Source organism: Petaurus breviceps, unplaced genomic scaffold (genome assembly GCF_028583685.1).
Source record: "Petaurus breviceps papuanus isolate PSGF00001 unplaced genomic scaffold, PetGlider_PUasm1.0 90881, whole genome shotgun sequence".
Classification (NCBI taxonomy): Eukaryota; Metazoa; Chordata; class Mammalia; order Diprotodontia; family Petauridae; genus Petaurus; species Petaurus breviceps.
The window spans coordinates 16,635,504-16,652,630 of record NW_027187369.1 but is presented as its reverse complement, the minus strand read 5'-3'; the positions used below and the strand labels follow the sequence as shown (position 1 = coordinate 16,652,630).

General features: G+C 38.1%; 1 long non-coding RNA gene across 1 annotated transcript in view; it reads right to left on the bottom strand.

Moving 5' to 3' along the window:
• Nucleotides 1-10,473, bottom strand: part of LOC138150624 (uncharacterized) — an 87,154-nt gene extending 76,681 nt beyond the window's left edge. The window contains exons 1-2 of the long non-coding RNA XR_011165598.1: nt 10,353-10,473; nt 10,146-10,246 (exon numbers count right to left, since the gene is read on the bottom strand). This is a non-coding gene — a long non-coding RNA (uncharacterized lncRNA). The remainder of the gene's footprint in view (nt 1-10,145; nt 10,247-10,352) is intronic.
• Nucleotides 10,474-17,127: the final 6,654 nt, after the last annotated feature.

Here is a 17,127-nt window from a genome sequence, read left to right as displayed (position 1 = left end):
TGACGTTATGAGAAATCAAGATACTCTAAAAACAGATCTAAATAAATGAAAAAAATAGAAGGCAATATGAAATATCTCACTGGAAAAAAAACACTGACCTGGAAAATAGATCCAGGAGAGATAATTTAAAAATTACTAGACTACCTCAAGGCCATGATAAAAAAAAGAACCTATAAATCATCCTTCAAGAAATTCTCAAGGAAAATTGCCCTGATATTTTAGAATCAGAGGGCAAAATAGAAATTAAAAGAATTTACCAATCACCTCTTTAAAAAGATCCCCAAAAGAAAACTCCTAGGAATATTATAGCCAGGTTCCAGAGTTCCAAATTCAAGGATAAAAGATTACAAGCAGCCAGGAAGAAACAATTTGAATATTGTGGAAACACAATCAGGATAACACAGGATCTAGCAGCTTCTACATTAAGGTATCAAATGGCTTGGAATATGATATTCCAGAGATCAAAGGAGCTAGGATTAAAACCAAGAATCACCTACCCAGAAAAACTGAGTATAATACTTCAAAGTAAAATAAGGAAATTCAATTAAATACACCACTTTCAAGTATTCTTCATGAAAAGACCAGAGCTCAACAGAAAATATGACTTTCAAATACAAGAAGCATGAGAAGGTAAACAGGGAAAAGAAATCATAAGGAATTTATCAAAGTTGAACTATTTACATGCCTACATGGAAAAACAATAATTGTAACTTATGAAACTTTTCTCAGTATGAGGATAGTTGAAAGGAATATAAATGTGTGTGTATATGTCTGTATATATATATATGTAGGAGGGTATATGTGCATATGAATACATATGTGAGTGTGTGTATGTATGTGTACATGTATACATAGACAGAGGGTAAAGGATCAATTGAAAGGTGAAATTGAGAGGTGAGAGAGGAATATAATGAGAGGAGATGGGGAGAAACAGAATGGGGTAAATTTTCTCATATAGAAGAGGCAAAGGAAAACTTACAATGGAGGGGAAGAACAGGAAGGCAAAAGGGAATGGGTCAACCTTACTCTCGTTGAATTTGGCTTAGGGAAGGAATGATATACACACTAAATTGGGTATCGACCTACAGGAGAGTAGGGGGGAAGGGGATGAGAGGAGTCACGATGGAGAGGAGGGCAAGTTGGGGAGGAGGGTAGTTAGAAGCACACACTTTTGAAAAGGGACAGAATCAAAGTAGAGAATAGAATAAGTGGGTAGTGGGATAGGAGGGAGGGAAATATAGTCAGTCTTTCATAATATATACTCTATGGAAATGTTTTGCGTAACTACACATGTACAACCTATATTGAATTGCTCATCTTCCCAGTAAGAGTAGGTGATGAGGGAGGAAGGGAAAGAATCTGGAATTCAAAGTTTTAGAATCAAATGTTTATATATATATATTTTACATGCAACTTGGAAATAAGGTATACAGGCACTGGGGTATGGAAATTCATCTTGCCCTACCAGAAAGTTGGAAGAGGAGATAGGGAAAGATATAGGAGAGAGCAGATGGGGAGGAGGGGGTATACAGTGGGATCGCTGTTTTGGGGTGGTGTGTAGGAGAAAGATGGGGAGAAAATTTGTAACTCAAAATCATATGGAAATGAATGATGTAAACAAATAAGCAAAATTAAATTTAAAAAAAGAAATGATGAACAGGCAGACCAGAAAAACCTAGAAAGATTTACATGAACTGATGCTGAGTGAAGTGAGAAGAATCAGGAGACCATTGTACATAGTAACAGTCACATTATGTGATGACTAATTCTGATAGACTTAGCTCTTCTCAGCAATGCAAGGATCTAAGACAACTCCCAAAGACTCATGATGGAAAATGCTATCCACATCCAGAAAAAGACCTATGGAGTCTTAATGCAGATCAAAGGATACTGTTTGCTCTCTTTTCTTTTGTTTGTTTCTTTCTTCTTTTTTGTGGTTCCTCCCATTGGTTCTAATCATTCTTTATAACATGACTAATCTAAAAATATATTTTTTAAAAATAAATAAAATAAAATAAAATGAAAACAAGAGCCAGAATTATACATTACTGGGATAAAATAGTGGCCTTTCCAACAAGATTAGGGGTAAAGAATGTCCAACACCTCTTACTGTATGATATAGTACTAGAAATATAGAGCTATATTAGTAAGACCAAAAAAAGAAATTTTCATTGCCTAGGCAAAGGAAAAATAAAAATATCACTTTTTGCAGATGATGATATACTTAGAAAACTCTAGAGTTCTAAATGAAAAAAATTAATCAAAAAAAATTAAAACCTCAGGAAAGATGTAGAAATAAAAGAAATCTAAATAAAATATAAGCCTTTCTGTATATTACTAACAAAATGTACCTCAAAGAGATGGAGAAATCCCTCAGTCTTATTTTTAAAAAGCAGTGAACGATGTTCACATAATGTCACTGTAAATTTCTTCATCAGGGATGGGGAAAGATTTCAAGAAAATCACCCTAAGGCAGATAGGGGTCAGGGTTGGAGAACATCTGTAGAGAAGGTAAGAGCTATGAGGCAAAGTGTTTCACAACATTTCCCTGAAAAACCCTTTTGGCACCACCTATATAGATCCAGGAGGCTGCTAAATTGTGCAGTGGATAGAGCACCAGCCATGGAGTCAGGAAGACTCATCTTCCTGAGTTCAAATCCGGGCTCAGACAATAGTCGTGTGACCCTGGGCAAGTCACTTCACCCTGTTTGCCTCAGTTCTTCATCTGTAAAATGAGCTGGAATAGGAAGTGACAAATCACTCCAATATCTTTGCCAAAAAAGCCTCAAATGTTGTCACAAAGAATGAGACACAACTGAACAATAACAAAAAAAAAAGATTTAAGAGTAGTAGAAGAAACTCACAAAAATATGTGAAGAACAACTTTCAAGCATGTGACCCAGGAGGTCTCTAAAAGAAAGCATACTGGTGGCTCAGCTAGTAAGATCACTGGCCCCGGTGTCGGGATGACCTGGGAATCAAATCTGGGCTCAGATACTTAGCACCCACCCAGAAACCCCTGGCCATGTAACCTTGAGCAAGTTTTTTAACACCGATTGCTTAAAAAAAAGAAAAGAAAAGAAAGAATTCTTAACAAGAATTCACAAAAGGCATCAGACAATTAGCTGGGAAGAACAAATTTTAAAGAACACTTTTTTAAAAGAACACTTTTTCTGGATCAGAAAGAATTGAAGAAGTATTTCAGGGATTCAAGACACAGCAACAAAGCCATCTGGTTAGCTAGCGGGCCCATAATGGGTTCAAGGAAAGATCTTTGGTATCTAAGACAGAGAAGCAACTACTGGCTAGAGAGAGGACTACAGAGTGGAGGTGTGACCAACAGTGGCAGAGGCAACACTAAAACAGTGACAGCTAGAAGATAGTTTGTTGTGCTCACAGTGGTACAGGTAGAGCCTGGAACTGAGGAGGCAAGAAGCTGCCCAGTTGTTGCAGTAGAAATTCTAGACTGTCGTGGCTCCAGCATCTCCAGAAAATGAGACCTTCTTTCCCACTCTGGGGATAGGTTAATTTTTCCTTACTGGTATAAGATCCTGGGGAGGGGGCCAGGGAGTGAGAGGGAGAGGAAAGTGTTTTTTATTGGAATGAGGGTTTGGGTAAAATTTTATTGCAGGTTTTTCTGTAGTGTCTTGTCAATATGGTTCAATTACATTATTTTGACATAATTATTTGATTTCAGTGATTTGCTTGGTCTCTGAGAAAAGTCTGCACAGGATGATGGTTTAAGCCAAAAACCTATTTTTCTTCTCTTATACTCAACCTAAGTATGGGGGAGGGGGGTAGCAGTGCAGATTCACAGAGAAGACAGGGACACACACCCACTGCACGTAATGACAGAGTATCCTACTTCAGTAAAGCTCTGTTGAACAGGGTTACCATCAAGCCCCAAATGAGATAACACTAGAAGTCTTTATGATATTCCTCCAAACTGTTTTAAGGATATAAGGTCAAGAATAAAAAAGAAGTTGATTTTCAACATTTGCATACTTTCGAATCAGCCCAACATACTCTTGAATACTGATAATGTCACCATAAATGTGCTCAAGCACTCCCCTAAGCCTTAAGGATTCTATGCACTGATTTATACAGAATTTTAAAACAGAAGGGTTTGGCAAGTCCTTCCATTCCTTTCCACTTCTCAGAAAATTCAACTTTTCTTTAAAAAAACAGCCTTATTTCATCAAAGCAATCTTCAAAGTCATCAAGATTCTATCTCTGACCCTACCACTTGACACTGTATAATAGCAAAGTTAAGTACTGTGACTGATCTTCATCAGGAAATTCTGAGAATTGGCAGTGATTCAGGGTCTCAGTCAGAGTACAATTTACAATCTTGGCATCCTATTCAGGATAGCCTCCAATTTCCTCCTGGTATCCCTGGCACAAGGGACTCAGATGACTCAAGCTCTTCCCCCTCACACACCCTCCCCCAATACACACACACACACACACACATATACACCACGTGCTAACCAATAGTTATCATTCCATCAGTGATCACTCATAAAATCTGACCCAGTACATAATTTGCACTGGACAAATTCCTCATTACCTCCAGATCCTCCTCGCATTCTTTTTCTGAATCATCACCATTTAGAAAAATCACTGCCAACAGTGTGTGATTGCCTCTAACAGATGGTTATCATGGCCTGGGAAATGACTAATATCTTATACTCCTTGTTTGTTTCTTTAAAAAGGAGCAGGCCTTTTCTTTTGACAGAAAAACTACTCATGTTTCATTTTATTTTCTTCTGTTTTCTGTCAGAACAGTATGTTGTTAGATTGTTTGGTAGGTTTTTTTTCCTTGCTAAGAAAATCTGCACATAGGATTTCAACTTCATACTTCAAACCTTGGTAGAAATATTTACCATGTGAAAGATTGTCAAAGATTTTCTAAATGGTGTGAAAGTTTATAATTTGGTAATGCTGCTCTGTGGACAAGCAGGGGATATATACAGGGCATACACAAAGTCTTCACGCATTTTAAAGTTACTAAAGTTTTGGGACATGGTGTGTGTATACACTTATATGCTTGTATACATTATGGACCATGTACATATATGTATATACACCCATATATATAACAGATCACTAAGTTCAACTGTATTTAATCACTTATCTCAAAATATCCCTTCAAATTTTCATTCCCTCTTTAGAAAGTTGCAGACAAAAAGGAAAAAAGTGACACATACATAAATATTACAGGTCATAGACATAATCTGGATCTTGCCAAAGGACTAATGCTGTCCCTGTTTTGTCAACTAAGCCCAGAATAAAGAACATTTATTATTAGTATTACAGAATATTAGAGCTGGAAAGGATATCACCAATCATCTGGGGCAACTAGATGGAATAGTGGATAGAGTAGCAGGCCTAGAGTCAAGAAGATCTGAGTTCAAAGCCAGCCTCAGATACTTCCTAGCTGTGTGACCCTGGGCAAGTCACTTCACCCTGTTTGCCTCAGTGCCTCATCTGTAAAATGAACTGGAGAAGGAAACAGCAAAGCAGTCCAGTGTCTTTGCCAAGAAAACCCGAAATGGGGTCACAAAGAGTCAGAAATGACTGAAATGAATTGAACAAGAAGGCATAGAGAGGAGAAGGGGCCTGCAAAAGGTCACAGTGAAAGTCAGTATTAAAGGTAGGATTAGAGACACAGATATCTAATCCAATGGGGAAGAGGAAGCAGGTCAAGTCAGTAGAGGATGAGGTTGTTAAAGTAACCAAGGATTTACTTCAAGGAGAAGTATCAGAAACTAAAAGCTAAAAAAAATAGAGGGAAGAGTTGAGGCTTAGGGATCGGGCATCTGGTCCGAATCCAAGAACAGGATGCTCAAGTTTTAGAAACTGTTGGTCTGTATATTTTTTCCAAGAATTTTCTTTCAAGAAATGTAGGTGCTAAGAAAATCCTTCAGCAGAAACAGAGAATAAACACACTGGACGTCAACAGAGAAGGGGGCCATCCATCAGTAGGCCAAAGGAATTTGAAATCAACAGAGGCTTAATTATAATGCACTGGGATTGAAATGAGGCACCGATCCACAGCTGCAATAAGATCATAACCCTAGACACAACTATGCCAACCTATACCAATGATAATGAGGATGTCACATAGTGGGCCATTTTATGAATGATATTTGGAGAGGGACAAAGCAGGCATGGCCAAGTGTGGAATGGGCATAGGATATAGGGAAGATGTGCCTTAGTGATTCAGAAGTCCTGAACTTACAAAAGAAGTTGGAAATTTGAGCTTCGTTGTCTGTTGCAGGCCTGCTCTCAACAGCTATTAGCCTGAGTTATGTGGACTAATAAAATATTTCCTTTTGTTCTTTCATGACTCAGGGAAAGCCACTGAGGTAGGGACAGAAACCAATGTACTCACAAATATCAAGTCAAAACCAGACAGGTGGGGGGGGCACAGTTGCAGTGCTGTATGAAATCAAAATTCAGAGGAAGGGAAAGCCATTACAGTGGTTGAGGACCACAGCCAAGGGAAAGAAAGTCACTTTATTACAGGCACATCAAAGAAGTGAGGCAACCAAGCTTTGCCACACTCCTTTAACAATGTTGGGTTTTTTTGTTTCTTTAACCTCTTTTCTGAAGGAACTTTACCCTCATTGGTTTATCTGGTACCAGAATTTAAAGGACCACCCCTGACAATGGGGTATTCCTTCAGAATTTTTTTTTTTGCTTTTTGGAGGGGAGAAGTAGGGCAGTTGGGGTTCAGTGACTTGCCCAAGGTCACACGGCTAGTTTTGTGTTAAATGTCTGAGGCCGGATTTGAACTCAAGTCCTCCTGACTCCAGGGCCAGTATGCCACCTAGCTGCCCAATGCTAATTTCTTTCCTTTTTTTTTTGCTTTTTGGAGGGTCGTTGGGGTTAAGTGACTTGCCCAAGGTCACACGGCTAGTTTTTGTGTTAAGTGTCTGAGGCTGGATTTAAACTCAGGTCCTCTTGACTCCAGGGCCAGTGCTCTATTCACTGCGCCACCTAGCTGCCCCCTTCAGAAAATTTTCACACCCATAAATGTACCCTTGTCTGGGATGGACTTTATCTTGGGATAAAAGGCTAACCTAGGCATATGCCTCCTGAGGGACCTATTGTTGGTCACTCAATGAGAGCTAGAATGAATTGGGTTTAAGGCATGATCTTTAAGAAAGAAACCTACCCATTTAACACTAAGATAACTAGGTAGATTTCAGCCATAATAATTTACCTTCCTTTGGGCAGAATACCCTCAGGTAAGGGCATGATACACCAAGTTGGGAGGAAGCAGAGGGAAGGGGAGGATGGAAGGAAGAGGAGGAGCTGAGCTGCCCTATTAGAGCTGGCCACTTAATGGTAATTTTTGGGGCCCTGATGGCTTGGAGTGAATGCAAATAGTAATTTCTCTTTTGACTAGCAACCCTAAGGATCTTCCCCTCCCAGTTTGATTTCTTCTTTTATTAAAGGGATCAACCCTTGACTCATTTATTTAAACAAGTCTCCCTCAAAGTGAGAACCCAAAAAGATCTTAACTTAAAATGGCCAAGGTCTCCCACTGAATCCTGGGCCATCTATAGTTGTTCTGATCTATATCTGGCCACTAGACCCAGATGGCTCCAGAGGAGAAAGTGAAGCTGGTGACTTTGCACAGACCTCCCTTGCTCAAATCTAATTCACCTGCACATAACAGCATCATCTACCGGATGTCATGGTCCTCTTTGAGAGCAAAGGACAAACCACAATGCCTCCTGAGGCAAGTTTCTGATGATTTTCTATCTAACTTCTTTTTTTTTTAAGCAATTGGGGTTAAGTAACTTGCTCAAGGTTACCCGGCCAGTTATTTCTGGGTGTGGTGCTGAGTGTCTGAGCCCGGGATTCGATCTCCAGGTCTATCTCAACACTGGAACCGGTGCTCTTACTCGCTGAGCCACCTGGCCGCCCCTTCTATCTAACTTCTTAACCAATTTTTGTCCTTCCTGGTGCAGCAAGGCACAAATGGATGGAAAATGGGGAAGGAATAACATTTATGTGGGAATCCATCAGAATATAATTGTCAATGCAAGGAATCCTTTGGATGGAATGCTATGCACGTATAAGTAAAATGTCAGCAAAGGAGGAAAGGAAGATTGTGTCTAAGTGGGTGAACCATTCACTGTTTGATAACTGGACATCATGAATTATAAAGAAACACTGCAGTTGTTCTAGTCATTTCGGCAAATGACATTTTATGAATAATAGATATTTACTAGGGTTCACTGTGCAAATGAAATCACATGTCCAGTTCTTATCACTATGACAATGTCAAGTTAATACTATGGGATTATTTTGATTCCATTAGATAGATAAATACTAAGAATTTTCTTTCTCTTATAATGAAGATCACACTATAATGCAGAATACTCAGAAAGAGAAAGTACAATAAAAAAGCCCTTGGGAAAGAGTAATAAGTAAATAGAGAGGTCACAAACAACACTCAAGCACCGTAATAAATAGCTGTTATTTAGCGAAAGCAAAGGGAATATCATGGATGTCAAAAGAATTGAAGAAACAGATTTCTCTGACAGGGTAGGCTATGCTAATTTTAAAAAACACAGTATCCACCAGACCTCCCACTGTTAATATTCACATTTTTCTCACCCAGAATAGATATAAATTGTTTTTTAAAAGTTCCTCAGATTAAATACACATGATTAAACTGAAAGTAATGTGATCCCATCTCAATAGTAAAAGGATTTATTTGTATATCTGATGTGCTCCCCTGTATCTGACAGGATGCTAACAGCACCCCAGCAGTAAATTGGCTGTGATAGCCCATTAATGGTACTTCTTATGTCTTTGAATGTCATGTAAACAAAAAGAGATGTACCTTTCCATTCCTTTCGATCCCTTTTCAAATGAAAGAATATGGGCGTGAAAGCCCAGCTCCCTTCCTTCCCATTAGTGCCAAGAACTGTACTTCTCTCCTTTCAGACTTACCTCTTAGGAATTCAAGTTGTAAGAAGTCTTTTGGGCACCCAACATTTTTACTGTTACAAAAAGCTGTGATTTTAGCACAAATGTAACCTTAGAGCTGAGTTTAATGTAGTTAGTTGGGAGGTAACAAAAAATAGCTTAATATCCCTAAGTATTCTGTGCAAATCACAGCTCTGGGGCAATAATTAGCAGTTTTAAAGAGAGTGCCATCTCTTTGTAGGCCAGCTTTTAGTGTGGACAATTTTAAAGTTGGAGTAGAATGTTCAAGGTTGGAAGGAGAATCTACAAAAAGTAGAATATGATCATAAAGAATAAATAGAATCTCCTTCTAATTCTAATACATGAGCAATTATGATGCATTAAAGCAGGGAAAGCTGTAGAGACCCAAACTTATTTCAATACCTCAACAGTTTCATGATTTCATTAAGCAAGATGCATTTTCCCTTGATGCAGATCACCACCCCTTTACACCTTAGTAGAGAGCCTTAATGAGATGCTAAGGCCAAGAGAAGGACAGAATCATAGAATGTGGGAGCTAAAAGAGACTGCAGTGGCCATCTAGGCCAATCTATATGCTAAAGGAATCCCCTTGGCACTAAACTCAACATTGGGTTGTGGCCATCCCTCTGATGAGAAGCCTCTCTGAATTTAGCTACACTAGTCCTTGTATTTGACAGAGAATTCTGAAAAATATATTTACATAGAGACAGATTGAACAAAATATCTCAGTTTCAGATGTGTAGTGATCCAGAATTCTTTATACTTGCCCCTATGTGTTGTATAAGGCCCAAGTGTTAAATTCATCGGGTGACACCTGTTATGTCTTATGACCCAGCTGTCAAATTGGCTCCTAAAGATTTTAATTTCATATAAAAATACTTCTGCGACCTAAATTAGTAAAGAGTCTACCCAAATCAAAGTCCTAAATCTGAAAGGTTCCCATCCTGCATCCCACTCCAAAGAAATATTACCTGGGTCTCCCCCTTTTGCAAGAAATCTAAGTTATTCTCTTATCTTTTCTATCACTCTAATAAAATTATTTTTGCTAGTACACAGTAACTCTTGTTGCCGTGGTGTTTCCCATGGTCCCAGACTTAGGCCTTTTACAGTTTACAATCTTTGGATGACTACCAGGCTCGTGGGGGAAGGTTTTCCAGATTAAAAGGACTTACCATTGTTAGTGCTCTGCAGACACAAGCTTCAAGCACCTGGGGTCATTTCCACCCCACAATGAGGCATCAAAGGAGTAGTGTAGCAGAAGAGACATATCATCCTTGACAGAGATAGAAAAAAAATTTGTCTTAATATAGAGTTGCCATGGCAGCCCCAGGGTCACAGGTTTGGGAGAATATAAAGAAAAAGGCAAAGGATTTTCCTACCTCCTATCTTTTCCAGGTCAATCCTTGAACATGACATATGGGCATTTCCAGGTAAATGGGTGGAGAACACTGGACACATGATAGTAAACTCCCAAACTTGTCGAGTCAGATGATGAATCTGTGATAATAAAAGAGAAACTATCTATAGTAATAAAAAAGAAACTAAAAGAAAGCTATCAAGAAATCAAGAATTTAAAAACTAATTCACAATTAGCATTAACAATTAGAAAAATCCACATTAGTGAATAAATAAGCACTGTGTGGTAGGTACCATACTAAGTGCCGAGAATACAAAGACAAAAATGACACTGTTTCTGATGTTAAGGACTTTATAAAAGAGAAGACAACATGTATGTAGCTGTGTACATAATATATACACAAAGGGTAAACTGAATTGATCTATAGGACCATCCCAGGAAGTGTACCCATGAAAGTCCTCTGGAAACTTCCAGAAAGACCAAGGACATGTGTGATTCAGCATTTCATCACATCCAAGATGATAAACCGCTTGGCTGCTTCTGGACATGTTTTATCCGGGCACCAAAAAAATTTGGCATTTGCGTAGGAGGTGGAAAACTTCTGAGTTGTCCCTTGGTCCTTCCTCTGCCCACGACAGAAATTCAGTGGAGTGCTGTATCAATTGAAAAAAGATAACAACTTCCAGCTAGTCCTCTCTTCCTTTGGATCTCCAGAAGGGTGGGATCACAGAACTCCAAAATTTCCAATGCGGGGAAGGAAAGGGATGGTTCATACCCAGTTCCTTGGATGTCTTTTCCATATTGTGTTTGTTCTTTTCTGATCTTAGGTGAATGAGTCTCTTATCTTCAGACTTGGAGGTGACCCTGTGAGCTTGAAAATTCTAGAAGTCCTAGATCCACCAAGTAAAGCTGACTGGTATCGAGGGACATTTCTTCATCAAGGAAGATGATCACCAACAAAAAGAGGACTGACCCCAAACCGGGTGTTTTGCCAGAAGAATGCTTAGAATTGTCTAGACAGTGCAGCACCAAGGTAAATACCTACTTAGCAATCCTATAAACTACCTTATGTCCTGATGTGGTTTAAGCAGCGGTGTGCCAGCTATAACCAGACTGTAAAAAGGCAATTGTTAAATTTTCAGCGTGAGCACTTATACCTCAGAAATTGCCATTCAGTACAAATCAGGGCCTGATTTACTGTTTTATTGATTGTCTAGACTTAAGAAAGTATTAGTAATGCATATTAAACTTAAAAGTATGTGCATACTACCATAACTAACATTTATATAGTAACTATATTAGTAGTGTTTTAAGCTTTGCCAAGTGCTTCATATCTATTTTCTCATTTGAGCCACATGACACCCTTAGGTTTAAGTACCAGACCCCTAGGAGATTGTAGCCGTAGTTATAAGTTACTGAAACCTGTTTTTAAGTTGTTCTCTTAATGTGTGATATTAGTCTTTTACATTTAGCATTCTTTTTTTCTCTAGGAAATAAATGCCTTCCCTATACCTGACTTATATTTCACATGGAGTACCTTACTATTCTATCATTTTGGGAAGTCCTATTACTTTCCTTTGATGGATCTCATCCATGCCTTGTCCTTAACTGTTAATATATTGTACTGTACCCCAGGGTTCTGTCGTGGACACGCTTTTCTTTTTATGTTCTCTTTCAAAGACATCCTCACCTCCTGTGGTTTCAATTTCATATGTATATGTATATATCTGTATGTGTGTGTATATATGTGTATATGTATACGTATATATATGTATACACACACATATACAGATGACTCCCAGCTCAAATCCTAGTCTTTCTTGAACCCCAATCCTATAACACTAACTACATGTCCTATAGACATCTCAAATTTGACATTTGCAAAACAGAACTTATTGACATCTCCCCTCCTCAAAAGAAAATTCATCCCTATTCATGACTTCCCTATTTTTATCAAGGAATCTATAATCCTTCTATTTTCATAGGTTCTCAACTTTGTTGTTACTTGTTTGCTGAATACAAGAAAAGTTGCAAAACATATAATCTTTTTCTTTGCTACTTTTTATACAGCAACATCTTCTCCTTTTAGGTATTCATTAAATTCAAAATAGAAAAATAATGAAAAGAAACACTGCTAAATATAACGTCCAAAATATGTATCATCAAAAAGGAGGTGGAGCAGTCATGTAGCAAGAGTAAGAGAGAACAAATAGACATCCTCATATACTGAACTGATTCTCACGGAATATTAAAATACCTAGAAGAAGGCCTCTAGCATATTATAGAGGAAGAAGATGTGGAAGACTTTATGATCTGCATTTATGGAGGGAGTATCTACTCAAATGAAATATCGGGCAAAAAGTAACAAAGCACTTGGGGGTCAAAACACAGAATCAGAAGCAGTCCTCTTGTCATCTGAAAATCACTGTATTCCTGCTGTAAGAAACTTAACACTCATATGTACATTTCTTTCATTTACTTTATTAGCATTAGCAGATCCCTATCTACTTTCTCTTTTCCTTTCAATAGTTTAATGGGGAACTTCACGTTCATGTTCATGTCACTCCAATTTTGTTACTTGACACATAAAAGGCTTTTACAGAAAGGCAAAAGACACATGACAATATAAAGCTTTTCTAAATTACAGGTTATGTAAAAGTCAGGTTGCCATTTTAGAAACACAAACTTTAAAACCAAAGAAAATAGTAGAAACAGTAACTGGAAAGAGCTGTACAAATAATTTTCTTTCCTCTATTGTTGCTTTGTAAGTAAATGCTTTTTTTTACCAAAATATACTGGAGTGTAACAAAACATTGTTACAGGAGGGACTGTCAGGCCATGGGACCTTGGAAATATAGGAAAACAGTGCTGGAAAGGACCTCAGAGGTCATCAAGATCCACAGAGGTGAAATGACTTGGCCATAGTCATGGTAGCAACTTGAAGAGCAAATATTGAAACTCAGGTCCTCAGACTACAAATGCAGTGCTCTATCACATCAGGAATAAAACTCATTTAGATACCAGTGTGATGAGAACTTGCATTTATCAGTTTTTCCATGTGAACATGTGAGGTTTTTTTTCAAAGTTGAGAGCTTTACTTTGTAACTTGACCAAACCCAAAAAGGAAATTTGCTATTAGACAGGTATCAGAATAATATCTAATGTATCTGATACAGTCCTGCCAAAGATGGATTTTTCCATCTTTTGTTATTTTTGCCAATTTTTATGGGTATAAGGTGATACGTTAGAGTTGTTTTAAGTTTCATGTTTCTGATAAATAACAATTTTGAATACTTTTTCAGACAGTTGCTGTTAGTTTATGTTTCTACTTCAGAAAATTGATTTCATATACTTTGAGGATTTATTTATTAGGGAATGGCTCTTACTATTATGGTTTTTTTCCAGTTTCCTAAGGATTTTAGATGTTAGACTATTACACAAAGAATCTTTATAGGGAGTAGTTTTTTTTTTTTATTTATTTGTACTTAAATGTAGAATCTGCATTTCTCAGGTAGAAGAGTCCTTAGAGATCATGACATTTTAGAGACACATAAACTAAGGCCCAGGGAGGAGGAGTCAGATGCCCTAAAATATACAGGTAATAAACAGCAGAGGCCTTCCTTCAAATACATAAATTTCCACTTTATCCTGCTTTATTAGGACAAGAGAGTAGCCTGTACAGCACCCAATGGTCCACCATCCATGGGCTCTAGGAGGGCACCACTTTGTGGAAGTTGCTAACTCTTGCTAATGAGTCAATTCATTTGAAATAAAAGGAAGGAGGAAAAGCTACAAAATCAGAACAGAAGAAATATTAGAACACTGAGCTCTTTGTTCTGGGATTGAAGATTTTTTAAACTTTTCTTCTCAGATAGAAGAAGTGTGGTACAGTAGCTGACATACAAAGCCAGACTCACGTTCAAATCTCACTTCTGATACTTACTAGTTGTGTGACTCTGAGTAAGTCACTTGACCTCTATTATCTATCAGACTTAGAACTGATCTACTAAGTGATTTTCTATGCCTGGAGTTCCCAACTCAGAAAATTACAAATCCTCTATCTGTATAGCTTACATGTGTCCCATACTGTATCCAAACTGTATCTTTTCCTATCTGTTCCATATCTCAAATGTCAGTCTTATTAGTATAAACAGCTGTAGCTAGGCGGTGCAGTAGATAGAGCTCTGGGCCTTGAAGTTGGGAAGACCAGAGTTCAAATGTGACCTCACATACTTACTAGTTCTATAACTCTGACCAAGTCATTAACCTCTGCCTCAGATTCCTCATCTTTAAAATGGAATAATAAAAACACCTATCACCCAGGGTTGTTTTAGGGCTCAAATTAAATCATATTTGTAAAGCATTTAGCACAGTGCCTGCTACGGAGGAGTTACCTAATAAATATCTGTCTCCTTCTTTTCTTCTTTCCTTTGAACATGTATCTTACCAGCCTAACTCATAAGGCAGGAGTCGCCTGCAGGAGTTGGAGAATACTACTACTCAGACTTTTATTTGTTTTCCTGGCTAGCTTTTTTTTTTCATTTTTCTAAGCATCTATTTCCATTTCTTTCTCTCTTCAACTGGTTAGCTCAGTTGATTAAAATAACACCACCGAAAGTTTATCTAGAGCTTAAAGGCAAGTACGTAGCACAGTGGATAGAGTATTAGACCTGGAATTAGGAAGAGTTGAACTCATATGTGAGCTCAAATACTTTCTAGCTATATGTCCCTGGACAAGTCACTTAACCTCTCTTTGCCTGAGTTTGCCCGTCAACAAAATAATGATAATGATAGCATCTATCTCCCCAGGTTAGGATCAAAATGAGATATTTGTAAAGCATTTTGCAAAATGTAAAGTGCTTTATAATATAAAGCATGTTTGTATCCTTCATTTCATTTGATTCTCATAACAATCTTATGTGACATATTTGCATTGTTTTCTATTTCTTACAATGTCAATACACTTACAGTCAATATACTTTTTAATATTTTTTTCATTTCTTTCTCTCTTTCTAGTTGGTGTAGTCTCTTAAGTTTGCCTGGATGTGTATTTTTGTGATTATTATCACCATCTTTCCATGTGGTCTTGCTATTCCCTCTATATAACATTTCATTTCCCCATCACTATACTTTACCTAAGCTGTGGATGCCCCAGGTCTGGAAGGCATTTTTCCTCACATCAGGGATGTCATCCTCTAGGGAAAGCCTTTCCTGATGCTTCCAGCATCCCTAATGCTACTCTGTACTTACTCTTACCTATGTCGTGTATTTACTTATATGTGTATATGTTGTTTCACTCAAGAGAATACAAGCTCCCTGAAAGCAGGGACTGTTTTGGTTTTGTCTCTGAATGCTAAGCGTCTAGAAGAGTTCTGGGCACAGAGTAGGCACTTCACAAATGCTTACTGAACACACAAAGCAGATGAATGCCACTGATCTGTGATTTTCTCCAGATTGGCCTACAACTTACAGCTTTAAGAGTTTCCTAAGGCTCAGAGAGCTTAAGTGATTTGTTCCTGGTTATATAGCTAGTAAGTGTCAAAGGTGGAATTGGAACCCAAGTCTTCTGGCCCCAAGACCAGTAATAGGTCCACACTATGTTATAACCAGCAGAGAAGCTACTAACCCATTTTTACTGATGAAGAAGCTGAAACTAATGTAGAGAAAGCAACATGGCAAAAGTCCATAGTTGTATGGGAGCCTAAACCTAGGTCTTAACAGTTTTACAGAATTCGATCTATGAACCAACCACTGGCATTCTACAGGTTGATTCTTGTAATTATGACAATGTCCATACTTTTGTTTCTGTCATGAACAAATGACTATGGTTTTCAACACAAACCAATCTGCGTCATCAGTGTCAACCAAAATTAGCACAATATTTCCATTCAGTTTCATGAGGTGTTTTGACAGAAGAGAGAAGGGCAGTGGCAATTAGGATCAGATGATCCTGACATGTTAAGTACTTGGGATACACCCACAGAAGTTCAATCTTTTGTACTGATGAAGTACATTAGATGATCACCTGGTATGGATGAAGAAAACATCATGTGGTATATGTCTGGAGTTTCTCTTCTCTGGCCCCAAATTAGAGCCCAATTTCAGACAACTTGCTCAAAAACACTGGTCAGTGCAAATTCATCCCCACTCCAGGAAAAAAAATCTCAAAAAGCATTTTATTTTATTTTATTTTTTGGAGATAGAAAGGCAAGGCAATTTGGGTTAAGTGACTTGCCCAAGGTCACACAGCTAGTGTTAAGTGTCTGAGGCCAAATTTGAACTCAGGTCTTCCTGACTCTAGAGCCAGTGCTCTATTCACTGTGACACCTAGCTGTCCCCCGCAAAGGCTTTTAGAGAGGTATAAACTAAGGCCCATGGAGGAGGAGTTGCCTTAAAGCATAGCGGAGGCCTTCCTTCAAATTCAGGGCTCTCACCACTCCTGCTACAATAGGACAAAAGGGTAGCCTATACAGCACCGATGGCCCAACCATGGCCTATAGGAGGAGCCACTCTGTGGAAGCTGCTAAATTTTAGCAATTAGCCATCCTCCTGGCGGTGGATCAATAAATATTATATTCATATATGAAGGCCAACACACATGAGATTTATATATATATATATATATATATGTATGTATATATCTGTCATTTCTATGGAAAACAAAAAACTGGGAAAGATATTCACATCATAATCACCCATCTGTAGAGAATGAGTATCCTATGGGCAAAAATTGCACATCATGAAAAGACAAAGTAACTCCTGCAAGGTTGTTCTGACCTACATGGAGTCACTCACTT